The sequence below is a fragment of the Protopterus annectens genome, chromosome 7.part1 (genome assembly GCF_019279795.1).
Source record: "Protopterus annectens isolate FY-2018-M chromosome 7.part1, PAN1.0, whole genome shotgun sequence".
NCBI classification, from domain to species: Eukaryota; Metazoa; Chordata; order Ceratodontiformes; family Protopteridae; genus Protopterus; species Protopterus annectens.
This window is the reverse complement of record NC_056740.1, coordinates 294,071,396-294,088,030: the sequence shown is the minus strand read 5'-3', so window position 1 is coordinate 294,088,030 and position 16,635 is coordinate 294,071,396.

Genomic DNA, 16,635 nt, shown 5'->3' with positions numbered 1-16,635 from the left:
ATTAGGGGGAACATCAGAGAATCTTTTTTAAAATAGTGTATTTTATTGAAATATTTTGTTTTCTTGGTGCAAACGACATCTTGCTGTCACTTTGCTTTTGTGTTAATTTTCTTTCATAGTATGTGGCAGTCTGACTTGACTCACTTTAATCAATTAATCAATCAATTAATTAATGAATTAATTAATTTATTAATTAATTTATTTCCAGTTTGATGACCAGAGAGGTCCACTGGGCCAAGCAGAGCCCATTTTCAGTGAAGGCCCGGGGAGAAAAGGTCCAAAAGCAGTTAACAGAATATAACATATGTACAATATGGAATATACAGTATAGAAAAGCATAAATATACAATTTAAAATACAAATACAAAATCAGGGAGTAGACATTTAAAAACACAAATGTTAAAATATAGATAAAGTCAAAGGTAATACAGAGAATATAATTAAACGTACACATCATAAAGTGTTTATGCAAGCTTAGTGTTTGTTCTAACAATAATGTTAGTGATCAGAAGTGATAGGTTAGATATCAGCAGTTTCCTCAGTTAGGACTCTCTTCTCAGTATAAACCAGTATGGAATTTATTTATTTATTAACATTTGATTACTTGGAAAGCCCAATAGGGTAGGTACCCATTTATAAAGGAGGGCCAGGTAGAAAAGCTTCAAAGTATTACAAAAACATTTTAAGAACAATAGTTTTACAATCTTCAAAAATAATGCAAAAAGTCTACAGTGTAAATACTTGTACCAAATTCTACATTTTTATTTAACATTTCTTTACTGGGAAAGTACCTTGTAAGATTGTGCTTGGAATGAGCACTCAGTTCTTTACAGACAACAGAAGGCATGACAGTGTGTACAAGGGGACAACATGCATTCCTGCAGGAGACACAGGAGACAGCTGTGACAATGGATTACAGTGATTACAGCTGTCACTGAATTCTCATTAATGGTGGAAGAGACAGCAAAAGACATAGAGATCAGGGGTGTAGCAAGCAAATTCCATTTTGTGCTCACAAGCTTTTAGTGCTACCCTTCTTGGACACCTATTACTTAAAAATGGACACATCTCTCAAAATGCTGCACCCCAAACACTTAATAAATGTAAGTAACCTGTCCAGCTGTTCCCCCCAAACTATTAAAGATATTCATAGGACCATAGGCAGTTACTAGGCTAATGGCCCTGGGGCCCTTCCAAGCCTAGCCAAGAGTTTATCTCCAAAACAAAACCTCAGTCAGCACCTGTCATCCCTGTCAATGAGGGACACAGGTGCAACCCCTGGGACACATTTTTAGTTTCCCATCCACTCATCAAGGTTGCTCTTGAAGAGGGTCAGCAAGGTCCTCTGTTTGACGTGTATGGGAAGTCTATTCCAGAGATGGGGCAGCCTTTGGGAGACAAACCTGTCTCTCCAGCAGGTTTTGATGATGTCGCATATTAGATTCGGGCCTTTTGAGCAGGTAGTGTGTGAGGATTCAGACTTATGGATATGGAGCATCTCTAGTAGGACAGAGTCCAAGATTCCCTTATAGGTGAGACACTGATCACCCCTGAGCAATCTGTATGATACCGAGTAGAATTATAGTGCTTTGAGCCTGTCTGCATAGGACAGGTGTTGGAGGCATGGATTGTCTTTGTGATGTATTTCAGTGGCCTTTCCAGTTGGTGAAGATGTTTGGAGAGATACATCCCAAATGGGGCATTATACTCAATTATTGGGGAGGAGTATAGAGAGGTAATAACCTCCTTTTTTCTGGATGCAATCTTTTTACTTATAAGATGAACCAAGTAAAAGGCTTTTCTGACCACTGCCATTACATGATGGTCGAATGTGAGGTTGCTTTTAGAGTAGCAATATTACACCTGTTGTTGGAGGTATTCATTTAGACAGTTATAGACATAATTTGATTGCAAAGAATATTTTAGCATAAATTAAAATGCCATTATTGTCTTTCTTAACTGCTTATTGATTTGAAAGTGGCTTTATCTAAAGCAATGGAAGAACATTCTACTGCTCAGTTTTTATGACTTCCAGCTCAGGTGGGGCAAGAGATAAATGAACAATAAAATTCTTACTCAAAACTTTTAATCCAAATAACATTATATTGTATCCCCCAAGGTAAATATCAATAAATTGTATTATCGTCCTTAGTCATGTTATTGTCATGTTCACAAGGTATGTACATCTGCTGGGAAAATTGTACGACATCCCCCCATACTCTGGGTCACCCTAGGCACGTTGATATTGTGTTTCTGCTTGTGGTGACGTATGCATTGTATTTGATGATCAGTGATATTATTATGTTTAACATATTAGCAAACTGTATCTTATAATGCAATCATTACAGAAAAGTACCCCAAAAAAGAAATTAATTATTTATAAAAGAGATTAACACAGCAGCATATCTGCCCAAGAGGCTAATGCTTAGAATGTTCTATATGAGTTCTTAAGGATAATGAATCAATGGATTATACTGCAGAGTAAAAGCTGTATTAAAGTGTGTACATGCTGTGTGTGCTTTGTGGTATGTGTGTGTGTGTGTGTGTGTGTGTGTGTGTGTGTGTGTGTGTGTGTGTGTGTGTGTGTGTGTGTGTGCATACTTTTAGCTAGGAAACCTACAGCATGCTGTTTTAAAGTCAGATTGTACACACACACACACACACACACACACACACACACACACACACACACACACACACACACACATAAACAACAATGCAAAGTGAAAATTAATGTATTAATTAAACTTACATGTAGCTCTTTATTTCAACAAATAGCCTTGCTCACGACACAAGCCAAAAACTATAGAAAATCAGCCACATTATCTCTCTTCACAGATTTATTGACCAATATCTACCAAGAATTATAGATCTAACTGTAGCCTGAGGTCCTAGATCAATTGCTTAAAAGAGCCACTTACCATGATCAGCAGTTTCCTCAGTTAGCACTGTCTTCTCAGTATAAGCATGGAATTTATTTATTTATTGACATTTGATTACTGAAAAAAACTGCGGTGGTGGTGCTGCGGTAGCGTTGTCACCTCACAGTTAGACGTTGCCCGTTCGATTCTCAGTTAGACCGTCTTCTGTGTGGCGACATGCGTGAATGGGCGTTCCTTCGTTGAAGGTTGTGCGTTAGGCCCGGCAAGCCAGCATGTAAAAATCTACTGCCAATCATTAGTGGACCGGAGTTCCACTGTGGCGACCCCTAACCGGGAAATTCCGAAAGACACAAACAAACAAATTGACATTTGATTACTGGGAAAGCCAAATAGGATAGGTATCAATTTTTAGAGGAGGCCCAGGGAGAAAAACTTCAAAGTATTACAAAAACATTTTAAGAACAACAGTTTTACACTCTTCAAAAATAATGCAAAAAAATCTACAGTTTAAATACTTGTACCAAATTAGCCATTTTGTATTTAACATTTGTTTACTGGGAAAGTCCAACTGGGACAGAGCCCATTTTTAGCAGAGGCCCAAGGAGAAACACTCCAGACACGTCTTTAGAGTATGAAAGGAAACCAGAGCACCTAGAGGAAACCAATGTGAACACAGGAATGACATGCAGACTCCACACAGAAGGCACCCCAGCCAAGAATCAAACCAGAGAACCTCTTGCTGTGATGGAACAATGCTAATCGCTGCACCACTGCATCACCCAGATAAAATGTACATAAAACGAAAATGTTGGTTAAGAATAGATACAGCTTATATGACAATGATTTAATATTTAGATCAAATTTAGCCAGTTTATAGAGAAATTAAAGGCAAATTAGTATAATACAAAGGGTCTATATCATCTTATTGAAAACTGATAAGAGAGAACGCTCTTTGATCAAACCCTAAACGTCAAACAACCTAAATAGCGAACACACGTAACAGCAATTTTTTTCCCAGGGAAAATAATTGCTGGGCCATTTTCAGGAGTTTGCCATTTCTTCCACTGTGGTGCGATCTTGGAGTTGGTATATTTAAGTGGGGGAGGGGGTGTGGGTGGCGAAGCCCCTCACTTTATGTTGTGTTTTCATTTTTTGTTTTTTTTTTCTGGGGAAAAAAATCGCTGTTCCGTGTCATTGCTATTTTGGTCGTTCGACATTTAGGGTTCGATCAAAAAGCGTTCTCTCTTATCAGCTTTTGATAAGCTGATATAGACCCTAATACAAACATAAATTGTAATACGAAGTGAGAAAAAAAATGGCATTATGGTATATTTAGAAAGAGATCCCAAAAACAGAAAAAGCCAGCACTCTTATCTTCAGTGGAACCAGTTTATTGCACATTCACATACCGATTTCGGACGTATAAGCCTTCATAAATGTACAAAGACAACAGTGACATCAAGCCTTATATACTTCCTATTCTGTTTCAGTTGGTCAATTACAAGCAGTCATTCAACCCGGGAGAAAACAACCCTCCTAACCTAATAATCTAATTCTTCTCTTTTTGGTCTAACACCCTGCACTACCCTCCTTTATTATTTCTATTTAAACTAGAGGAGAGTAAGGAGGTATAAGTATGAAATGTACTTGTTAATATTTAGGGATATAGCTTATCTACTGTTGAGCAAGAACAGAGACAGAATTTGGCTAGGAAGTCTTTCAGAGTGGTTTTAAAAGACTGCAGGAAGTATATTGACCTGATGGATACAGGTAAGTAGTTCCAGGCCTTAGCAGTATGGTATGAGTACAGACCATGCCCAGGTGATCTAATAGGTTTATTGACACAGAGGAGTTTCTGGTAATTTGATCATAATGACCAACTAGGAACATAGTTGTGTAGAGCTGTATTTAGCACTGGACAAGCAAATGAAAGCTGGATAATTTTATAGGTGGTAAGAAGCTGTGTATATGTTAGTTAATGGGATAGTTCTAACCAATTTGTGATTTTTAATGCTATACATTGATGGGTTTTGAAAGGGGCATTTGTGAAAATTTAGCAGCTTTTGTTGTAGCATAGTTGAAGTTTTGATTTTTGTGATGCCTGTGGGTTAATAAGGATGGGAGTGCCATAAAGTAGTGAAGGGAGGAGGTAAGTAGTTTCAGGTGTAGTTTTAGTTGCATTGATGAGAAAGGTTTTGGCTGTCCAAAGCATCTCTCTTTCTTGGTGATTTTTTATGCAGTTTTGTATATGCAGGTCAAATTTAAGATTATCATTCACTACCATTCCCAGTAATTTGCTATGAGAAGTGACTTCAATGATGATATTATTAAGAGAGAGGGTTTTAAATTTTATTTTTTTCTTGAGAGAGGGATTCGGGGAAAGAAAGAAGTAGTTTGTTTTTGGGGAGTAGAGCATGAGTTGTGAGTTACAAACCCATGTTTCAGCAGCTGCTAAACCTTCCTGCATAATTTGTTGGAGATGTATCAGGCTGTCAGATGTGTATATGGGTGTGGAGTCATATGCATATTGTATTAGGGAGGTCTGCTGAGTGACTGCATGGAGGTTGTTAGTGAGAACATTAAAGAGGAGGGGACCAAGGATAAATCCTTGTGGTACATCGGTGGTGACTGAGAAGTATGGAGAGAAAGTAGAATGCCATTTTACTGACTGACACCTATTGGACAGGTAGTGTTTGAACCATAAAGAGTGGGTTGAGATAGACCTAGTGACTGCAGTAGAAGTTTACTGTGCAGCCTGTGTCAAAGGCTATAGACAAGTTTAGAAATGAGGCGGGCCTAGTTTGCTGTTATCTCTAGCTTTATTGACAGTATTTGTAAAGTTAGAAGTGCAGTGTAAGTACCATGCGAGAGTCAGAAGCCGTGTTGTGTGGGTAATAGGAGCTCTTCCTGTAGGAGATAGTTTAGAAAATGTTTTTGAATATGTTTCGAGTATTTTGGAGGGGGAGGGATACGATTACTATAGGTTTAAAATTAGTAATGTCTGTTGAATTTCTTCTTTTGTGTAGAGGGATAATGTGTGATTTTTTTCTAGAGAGAGGAAATGTGGGATTCCTTGACAGACATATTTATAAGGGTTGAGACAGGACAGGCAATGCTATCAGCTGTTATTTTAAGGTACTCACTTGGAAGGGGATCAGCTGAAGCAGAACATGGTTTGAATTTGTTTAAGAGCAGTTTTATATAGAATGTGGGCACATGTTTGAAGGTAAAACTGAGTGTGATGATATGAGGCTGTTGTGCAGAGTTGGGATTGGATGGTGGGGAATCCTTGGTTAGTGATGCTATAGTATCTATTAAACGAGAGTTGAATTATATTGCAATTTTGAGTGGTGAGTTGTTAGGAGAGAAGTTAGGGCTGAATTTTTGGCCGGGGTGTAAGATTTTCTTAATGGTTGACCAGAATTTTTAGGGCTGTGTTTTCTATTGTTCTGAAAGTTGTATGTGTGTGTGTGTGTGTGTGTGTGTGTGTGTGTGTGTGTGTGTGTGTGTGTATATATATATATATATATATATATATATATATATATATATATATATATGTGTGTGTGTGTGTGTGTGTGTGTGTGTGTGTGTGTGTGTGTGTGTGTGTGTGTATGTGTGTAGTTTTTTGTCTTCATCTATTTGCTTTTTAGCATGGTTGCAAAGCATTGTGAAGTTCTCAACATGTTGTGGTGTTTCATATTTTTCACATTCTTTCCATACTTTTTCTCTATCCTGCATTAACATTCTTCTCTTTTTAGATAACAAAATTACATTATTTGTTTTTAGTCTTCTCTTTCTAACAGGTACAAGAATATTTAGGATATTTAGGAACATTTTACGGAATTCATTTGCAACATCATCCAAGGTGAGGATTTTTAGGAAGTTCCAGTTAATAGATGATAGGGAATTATGAATATTTTTTTATTAAACTTGGATGAGTTGCATGTTGTTTTATAAACATATTGTTCAAGTGGATTTGTGAGGTCTGCTTGAATAGATACTAGGATCCAGTCTAATAAGGAATCTGATGTCTTGCTGTAATGTGTGGAGCTTTTAGTTGTTTGAAACCATATAAGTTCATGCTAGATCTTGGGGATTTAGATATTATATCCAACCAATTGCTATTGGCATCATCTAACAGTATTTTTTTCTTGTGGAACTGTTATGAATATTCAAGGTATGATATCTCTAGTGTAGCTATATAGTCAGCAGAAGGAATGTAAAGGACAGTAATACATATTTATTTATATTTGCATATTTTCAGGAAAATAACAATAAGCTCTGCTGAACTGAATTTTGGCATTTATTTTGTTGTAGCAGGAAATGTGATAGTTGTTGGGAAATATTAAAGCAATGCCACCACCTTTCCACTTTATATTATTATAAATGGGGGAGTAATTTTGGAGTCACTTTTGCTAGGTTTAAATCATGTTTCAGTTATAGTGAGAATATCATGCTTGTACTGGGTAATCTAGGCATGTAATCCAGTAATTTTATTTCTTATGCTTCTAATTTTTATGATGGCAAAAGTTAGATTACCGGCATTGGGAGTTTGGTTGTTGGGGGGGTGTTTTGTGTAGTGCATGAAAACGATTTGTCTTGATGTTGGTTGTGATAGGTGTTAGGTGGGGCCAGGATTAAGGTGAATGTCTCCTCCTATGAGGGTTGTAGTATTTTGAGGTATTTTTATTTTGATTTGAGTTGAAATGGAGTTAGTCTATATTTGTGGTAAAGGGAGAAGCATCATTAAATAGGTTTGCTGTGATGTGTGTAGAGTTTAGGGTGGAAGTATGGATAGCAGGTTGAGACAGAGTTGGAAAAATGTTAAGATCTATCATTGAGTCATGGTAGGATGAGAGATGGCTCAGCTGAACAGCAGCATGATTAAGTGAAGACATCAATATTTTATTGATGGCAGGTAGTGGGGAAGTAAGAATTGAGAAGAAAGCAAGAAGTTGCAGGACTGTAGTATATTAAGTGGTAGTAGAGTGGAAAGATGGTAGAATGTAAATAGGAAGGACGTATTTTCTATGAAGGAAGATTGGTTGTCTTGGTAACATCTCTTATATTTCTGAAATGTGAGAAACACAGAAGTTAAAAAGATAGAATATGAGGATGTCATTAAAATAGAAAATAATAAGGATTTATTTAGGAAAAGTAAAAGTTGAAGTGTAGAATAATAGATAGGTACTGTTGGGGAGTGGTCTGAACATGAATGGATCTTGTGAAAAACAGTATGAAAAGGGAGAAAGATTGTTAGGAATGATGCTAAATGCTAGGCTGATGTTGAAAAATAGGAAAATGCAAACAGGAGTGTTTGTATGATAGTCATACATTTTTTGGGGGGGATTAGGGAATGGGTATGACAGATAAAACATGCATGTGGAAACTGTAATGATAGAGTAAGGTGGTGGGTGGGAATCAGAGGTAGGGGAGGGGAGCATAGTAGGCTTTCAACCCCCATGTCAGTTATAACAGAGAATGATCAGTTTATAACCAGCATGGAGCAGTTGATAAGGAGACACAAAGTGGAACAGATTTTCTTTCATTCTGAATACAGAAATCAGGAAGCTAGGGAGACTAAGTAATTGGCAGATACAGTGTAATCTGTCAGAAGAAGGAACACTGGCCAACTTAGTAACTGGTACTTAGAGTGCAAGGACTACTTCTTTGGGTGGAGTATCGGTGCCAATTTCCAGCATAGGCCAGGCACATATTTTACTAGGTAAAATTAATACACATCAGGGGTATCTATGTTAAACTTGCTTACATTACACAATGATAAAGACATCAGAGCTTGTTAGACAACTGACAAACTTCAACTCAGCCTCTACCTGGACAGCTTAGGGACCAGATGCTAGTAGTGCTGCGGCACTTTCATACTAATCAATCTGCAGATTTATACAGGGCTGTTGTATGTCCTTAACAAAAATTAGGAATAGTGGGGTGCTCCATACTTTCCCGTGGGGTATCCTATTGTGCTGTGTCCTGTGGCTGGAAAAGAATGAAGTCTAACAATGAAATGCATGTTTTACAAATAGTGTTTAATCCAATGAAATAGCTGAGACTGTAGATCAAGAATTCAGTCTTAAGAGTAACAGTTTATGAAGCACAGAATAAAAAAAACTTTGGAAGACTGAAGGAATAAACCACCAGTTTGATTCCATTTATTGCTGAGCAAATCAAGTTGAACAGCCGAGCACGAGAATATGGGTTACTGTAAGAGTAGAGAGATGCTAAAAAGTTTAAGAATATAAGGTCAAAAGAGGAAAAAATATAGCACTTGCTCAGCTTTTCAACTTAATTTGCTCAGCAATAGATGTAGTCAGACTGGTGGTTTATTCCTTCAGTCTTTTAAAGTTTTTTTTTTATTCTGTGCCTCATAAACTGTTACTCTTAAGACTGAATTCTTGATCTACAGTCTCAGCTATTTCATTGGATTAAACACTATTTGTAAAACATGCATTTCATTGTTAGTCTTCATTCTTTCCAGCCACAGGACAGAGCACAATAGGATACCCCATGGGAAAGTATGGAGTACCGCACTATTCCTAATTTTTGTTAAGGACATACAACAGCCCTGCAGAAATCTGCAGATTGGTTAGTATGAAGGTGCCACAGCACTACTAGCATCAGGTCCCTAAGCTGCCCAGGTAGAAGCCCTGCAGAAATCTGCAGATTGATTAGGATGAAGGTGCCACAGCACTACTAACATCATGTCCCTAAACTGCCCAGGTAGAAGCCCTGCGGAAATATGCAGATTGATTAGTATTAAAGTGCCACATCACTACAAGCATCAGGTCCTTAAGCTGCCCAGGTAGAAGCCCTGCAGAAATCTGCAGACTGATTAGCATGAAGGTGCCACAGCACTACTAACATCATGTCCCTAAACTGCCCAGGTAGAAGCCCTGCGGAAATATGCAGATTTATTAGTATTAAAGTGCCACATCACTACAAGCATCAGGTCCCTAAGCTGCCCAGGTAGAAGCTGAGTTGCAGTTTAATCCCTGTTCCTTGGAACACTGAGTCAAGTGAAACCCCATTTAGCTTAGTATCTCAAAACCTAATGTTGTGTTAAGATGTTTCATATTAAGAGTTACTAAACCATCAAACAGAATCCCTAGCCATCATCTGCCAAGGATGAGAGATTATTCATCAAGCTGATTAGGTCAAGTACCTATATGTATTATTGGAAAAACTCCATTACTTTCTGTCAATTCCTACAACAGTTATCAAAATATGCATAGTAGTGGGGATACTGTACCAGCTAAAGTAATTACACTCCAAGCTGCCAGTTACTGCAGATAGAGTTATACATATCTGATTATTAACCTGTGTTGGAGTGGTTTTAACATTCCTTCCAGGGTGACTGAGACAAGTTTGCAACATAGTGGCCAGATTTGTTTTTGGAACTCTTAACATACTGTCAGTTTTCTAACAAACTCTGATGTCATCTGTTGATCTCTGTCTCTGTCTCAGCTGTACTCACACAATATATATACCCACTTATCACTTTTGTGTGTCAGAACAATTTACTGCTCTATGTACAGCATGCTGACAATAAATCCCCGGATCTATATTACAGGAACGAAAGCTGACAAGAGCAAATATGGCTTGAGCGACACATACTGAGCGAATATCGCGAATATCGAAAAAGTGAATGGAGATCACCATATGGAGTTCTTCCCTTTACGTCAATGGAGTGAGATTTCGGAGTTGGTATATTTAAGTAGCCGGGGTGTGGAGAGTGCAGGTGGGCTTGCCCCCCAGCATAAAACAGTTTCTGAGAGTTTTCCTGTGTTAGGTGTTTTGTTTGTGTGTTTCGATATAACGGACATTCGCTCAGTATGTGTCGCTCAAGCCATATTCACTCTTGTCAGTTTTCATTCCTATAATATAGACCCTAAATCCCCTAGTGCACCACATTCAGATTCTTTCCATATTTTATATCCATATCTGCTAGCCGCTGCCAGATGAGGTAGCTCACTTCTAAGGTTAAACACCATTTAAAATATATCTGTGTTATCTAAACAAATTCAAATTCTGCAAATAATCACATCTAACTCTATTGTTTCATCATCTTACTCTCTACATGCTCAGAATTTTCAGTGAACTTTTACTATGAGTCATTTTAATTAATGCGCTTAACTTAAACTTAGTTTAGATGGTTTATTTTGTTTGACTAAGCACAAAGCAACGTCTTTTTCTTGTTTTTATTCTTTTTGTTACAATTTAGTTATGTGCCCTATTTATCCTTCTACTAGCCTATTAGTACCCCTATCTTCATAGGTCTCCCTGATGAAGGCTGTTGTTGTCTCAGTAGGATCCTATTCACTTCACAGTGCATACATGTATACATACACACATATATATATACACACACACATATATATATATATATATATATATATATATATATATATAAATTTTTATTTATTTAACATTCTTTACCAAGAAAGTCCAACTTGGAACAAGTCAATTTTCAGTGGAGTCCCAGGGAGAAATGCTCCAGACACATGTCTTTGTAATGTGGGAGGAAACCCACACAGATGCATGGAGGACATGCAGACTCCACACAGAAGGCAACCCAGCTGAGAATTGAACCAGAGAACCAAATGCAAACCGGTGCACCACTGTGCCGTCCAATATATATATATATATATATATATATATATATATATATATATATATATATATATATGGGTCTACTTCAAAACATCTAAAACCCATAACAACTAATTTCATAACATCTAACACTACAAATCACAAGAAAATAATATCTCCTCCACATATAACGACACCAAACACACTTTTTACTACATTTCTGCAGGGGGACAAGCCCCCCCTCTGCACTCCCCCTGTAAATTAAATATACCAACTCCAAGATTGCACTACAGTGGGAAAAAGTTAATTTTCTAATCCCACTGTATCAAGCCCCCCTGCAGAAACATAGTAAAAAGTGTGTTTGGTAGTTTGGTGTCATTATATGTGGAGGGGATGTTATTTTCATGTGATCTGTAGTGTTAGATGTTATGAAATTCGAAGTTATGGGTTTTAGATGTTTGGGTGTTAGATGTTCTGGTCTCAATGTTATGAAATTAGATGTTATGGGTTTTAGATGTTTTGAAGGGGACCCATATATATATATATATATATATATATATATATATATATATATATATATATATATATATATATATATATATATATATATATATATATATATATTTATAATATTTATATATATATTATTTGTACACTTCTATTAGGTTTTGATTGCTAGATCTTAGGAGTCTTTGTGGGTGGTGCATTTTAAAGGTAGGGGAGAGGGTGGGACAGAGGGAGGGGTGGAAAATGAGTTTGTGTGCATAGGTGAGCTGAGTATAGGAGAGGTAGCTGGGAAGCTCTAGCCAGTTTAGTTTATGGAGAGGTGCACAGTGATGGGTTGATGATTTGTTGCTAGTGGCGAATCTGGCAATTTTATTATAACAAGAGGACAGTTTTGTTTTGAGAGATGATTGTAGGTTTGTTAGGAGAGAGGCACCATAAAGGAGGGAAGGTATGAGAAATGTAGTAGAGAGAGTGAGCTTAGTAGCTGTAGTGTGGTATCGATTGTGTCGGTAGAGCATGCCAAGTTTTTGGTGGGTTTTTTATGTTTAGTTGTAGATGGGAATTGAATTTAAGCTTGTCATCGATCTGGACTCCTAGTAGTTTGGTTTCAGATACCAGTGCAAGAGGTGTGTTATTTTGGCTGGTGATGGAGAATAGTTTTCTATCAATGGTGTTGGTTTTAGAGGGGGTAAATATCATAAGTTTAGTTTTTGCCGCATTGAGTGCTAGATGATTGTCTTTCATCCACTGTTCTGTGGTAGAGAAGGCATCTTGAGTCAGCTTTAAGAGAAGAAAGCTATATGCTGAAACCGGTCTAGTTCACTTGTTTCAACAATAAACTAATTTCAGCTCATCTTGGGTGCTGGCGTTTTATTTTGATGCATACTAGTTTGGTTGCCTTGCATCAGCCGTACTTGCTAGCTTTTCATTGCTGCTGTTCAGCTTTAAGAGAGTCAGGATGGATGAGGTAGCACAGATGATTGTAGAATCACCTGCATATTGAATAATGTTAGCATAAGGGATTGAGCGGAAAAAAAATTATTTATGAATATATTGAAGCTGAGGGGACTCAATATGGAACCCTGTGGGACACCTGTGGGGGTGTTAAGAAAAGAGGAGGTGGCTTTTTTCCCCTTGACAGCTTGTTGCCTGTTGGAGAGGTAGATGATGAACCAATTGAGAGATGAAGGTGATAGGTTTAGGTTAGATAGTTTAGTAAGGAGCAGATTATGAGAGATAGTGTCAAAGGCCTTAAGAGAGGTCAAGTAGGATGGTAGATACAGTGAAGCCAGAATCTCTAGCTTTATTCACAGTTTCTAGGAAAGATAGGAGGGCAGTCATAGTGCTGTGATTGGGTCTGAATCTTTGTTGTGTGGGAGTTAATAAGTTGTTGTCTAAGAGATAGGGAATGAGTTGAAGATGGATACATTTCTCTAGGAGTTTTGAGATGGGAGAGAGGATGGCGATGGGCCGGAAGTTGGTGATATTAGCATTGTTGCCTCCTTTGTGCAGGGGAATGATAAAAGCCTTTTTTCCAGAGTTGGGGAATAAGACCTTCTTGGATAGAACAATTGATTAGGATGCTGATTGGGTAGGCAATGGCTTTGGCAGCTATGCTGAGGAAGTATGAGGGAATGTTATCAGGGGCACTGGTGCCTGGTTTTAGCTTCTGCAAGAGTTTTTTTATGGTAGAAGTAGGGATGGGTTTTATGGAGAATGGTGAGGGTTGAGCGGATGGGGAATGAGAGACTGGAGGTGGAGGGGGTGATGGGAGAGGAGATGTGGAAGTAGGAGGTGGAGTGTTATTAGAGAAGGAAGAGGTTAGTTTGGAAATAGAGTTTATGAAAAAAGAGTTGAATTGGGTGGCTAGATGGATGTCTTGTACATTTGGGCATGGGCTTGTGTTTTCAGTTGTGCCAGGTTTTAGGAGGGTAGTGATACCTTTCCAGAACTTTTGTGGATTGGTTTTATGGTTGCTTTGAAGTAAGGAGAAGTAGCTTTGACGGTCTGCTGTGAAGAGTTTTGTACTTATAGAGGGTAGAGGGAGTTTTGTTCCTTTGGTAATGTGCCCAGACTTTGTCTCTAAGTCGCATGGCAGTTAGTGTGTTTTTTGTTAGCCAGGGGGTGGTTTTGTTTCTTATTCTTTTGGTTTTTATGGGAGCATGACTATCTAGTAGTTTTAGGAAAGTTGCATTAAAGTGTGCGATTGCATTTTGCAGGGGTAGATTTTTTTAGAGGTTACCAGTTAAGTGATTTTAGGGAGTCAGAGAAGGCTATTGGGTTGAAGTTTCTTTGGTATTGAGTACTGATGTAATTATGAGTTACTTGTAAGAGAGAAGGAAGATGCCTAGCAAAGATGGGAAGGTGGTCGCTGAGGGAGTCAGGAAGAGTTCGACCATCAGGGTAGTAGTGAGGGTGAGAGACTAAGATCCAGTCTAGGATGCTGTCACTAGCAAAGTCTTTAGAGGGCCTGGTAGTGGAGTTGATGAGTTGAGAGTAGCTATATAGGTTGATATTTAGGGAGTGTGCAGGGGACTGAATGGAGGACCAATTAATGTTTGTGTCTCCCATGATAATAGTTTCATTACTGATATTGGTAGAAAGCCAGGAGAGGATATCTTCAAGTACTGAGATATTGTCTCCAGGGGGAATGTAAAGGGAGGCTATGCATATGTATTTGTGTTTATTTAACTGAAATAGAGCTAGTATTAATTCTGTGTTGGCGAAGTGGGGAATGGGTTTATTATAGGGAGCAATGCATAGGGAGTATGAGTAGAGCAGAGCTACTCCACCACCCTTTTTGTGGGTTCTGTCTTTTCTGATGATGGAGTAATTAGGTGGTACTATTTCTGCATCTTTTATATGAGGTTTTAACCAGGTTTCAGATATGGCTATGATGTCGGGTTTGTTGTGGAGTAGCCAGGCGTGCAGGTTGGGAATTTTGTTAGCTATGCTTTGGGCATTAAGAGATGCTAGTAGGATGGATTTAGATGTAGAGGAAGAGGTGTTTGGGCCAGGGTTAGGGTGTATATCTCCAGATAGAAGTATGGTTGTTAGAAGTTGGATTATGTAGCAGAGGTGTTTGGATTGTTTTGTTTGTGTGATATGTGCTGTAAGATTTGTGAGGGATTTAGAGGATAGAGTGGGAATTTAGGTTTTGTTAGGAGTGATTATTTTGTAGTGAAAACATAGATTGTTGTTGATGGGATATAGGGAAGGAGATATTGAGATAAATTAGTGTGAGTTTGATGTGGGGAGTGAGCTGGTTGTATGTAGGAGTGGTGTGTGGGTTATGGGGTTGGGCTGGGTAAGGTAGTGGATGTAAGTGAGGTTCAAAAAAATTAGTAGTGGAATTGAGAAGGATGTATATTTTGTAAGCATGTTGAGGCTTTGATGAAGCAATATATGGTGTTGAGTAAGGCGTAAGGGAAATATGTGGTGAATGGATGGTGTGAGGGAGGAGGGAATAGAAAGAGGAAGGGTTTAAAGGGGTGGAGTTCAATAAATGGAGAGTAAGTAAGAGTGGTTAGGTGGGTATAAACCTAGAGGTAGTGAGGGTGGGTGAGATTTGGGGGTAGGGTAGGGGAGTGGAGTGAGCCCGCAGGGCGAACGAAGCGGGGAAGAATAAGGAGAAAAGAAAATCAGCAGCAAAAAAGTATCAGCCACTGCCGATTAAATAGTAAGGTAAGCAGGTAATTAGATGTAAAACCATATAAGAGAGAACTAATTTACAGGAAGTTAAATGATGCTTTAATTCAATTATTGTGAGTTTTACAGGGGGGTTATTACCAGCTTTTTGAAATAATTTACAGGAAGTTAAATGATGCTTTAATTCAATTATTGTGAGGTTTTACAGGGGGGGGGGTTACCAGCTTTTTGACAGTGTAAAACTGGGTCTTGAGCTGTTTAGTCAGTTTCATAGAAATGAAGCCAAAGTAAGATTAATGTTGTACCGTCTTTTGGTTGGTAGGTGCTGCCACCTAGCGGTAATATGAAGAAAGCAGGCAGGAAAGGTGAGCGGGTCACTTAAATATTCACTGTGAAAATATCTAGGACAAAGTTGACCTGGAGGGGGAGAGTATTTTCTTTTGGTCTGCGGTAGGCTGCTGAATCACTTACATGGAAAGTCAGACAAGTATATATAAGTTATAAGTAGGTAGTTACAGTTACAGTAGTTGGTTTAATATATATATATATATATATATATATATATATATATATATATAAACACACTGGTATAACTAAAGAGAAAACTACTTATTTTTAAATCAGAAAGCTTATTTTACATGAAAAGAGCATAAGTACAACAAAATAAAATTGTGAAAAAAATCCATATGACCATTAATCATCTTGCAGTACACAACATTCTCAAACATTTTCTCAAACACCACAGTTTAAAAGCACTGATTTTCTACCACCCAGTACAGTCCATGTGTCACTGTCTTCTAATCATATTTTAAAAATTGTACCTTTAACTCTATGAACATTTGCTCACAATGTGATGCCTTTCAAGAAGCAAACAGCTTTCAGGTTTTATGGCCGTAAATAAGACCAGGGAAACAAAATGTTTGTATGTGTCCACTTCTTGCACAGCTGCATGTTAAAAAGTAGCGTTCGATTACATAATCTTACTTTTTGT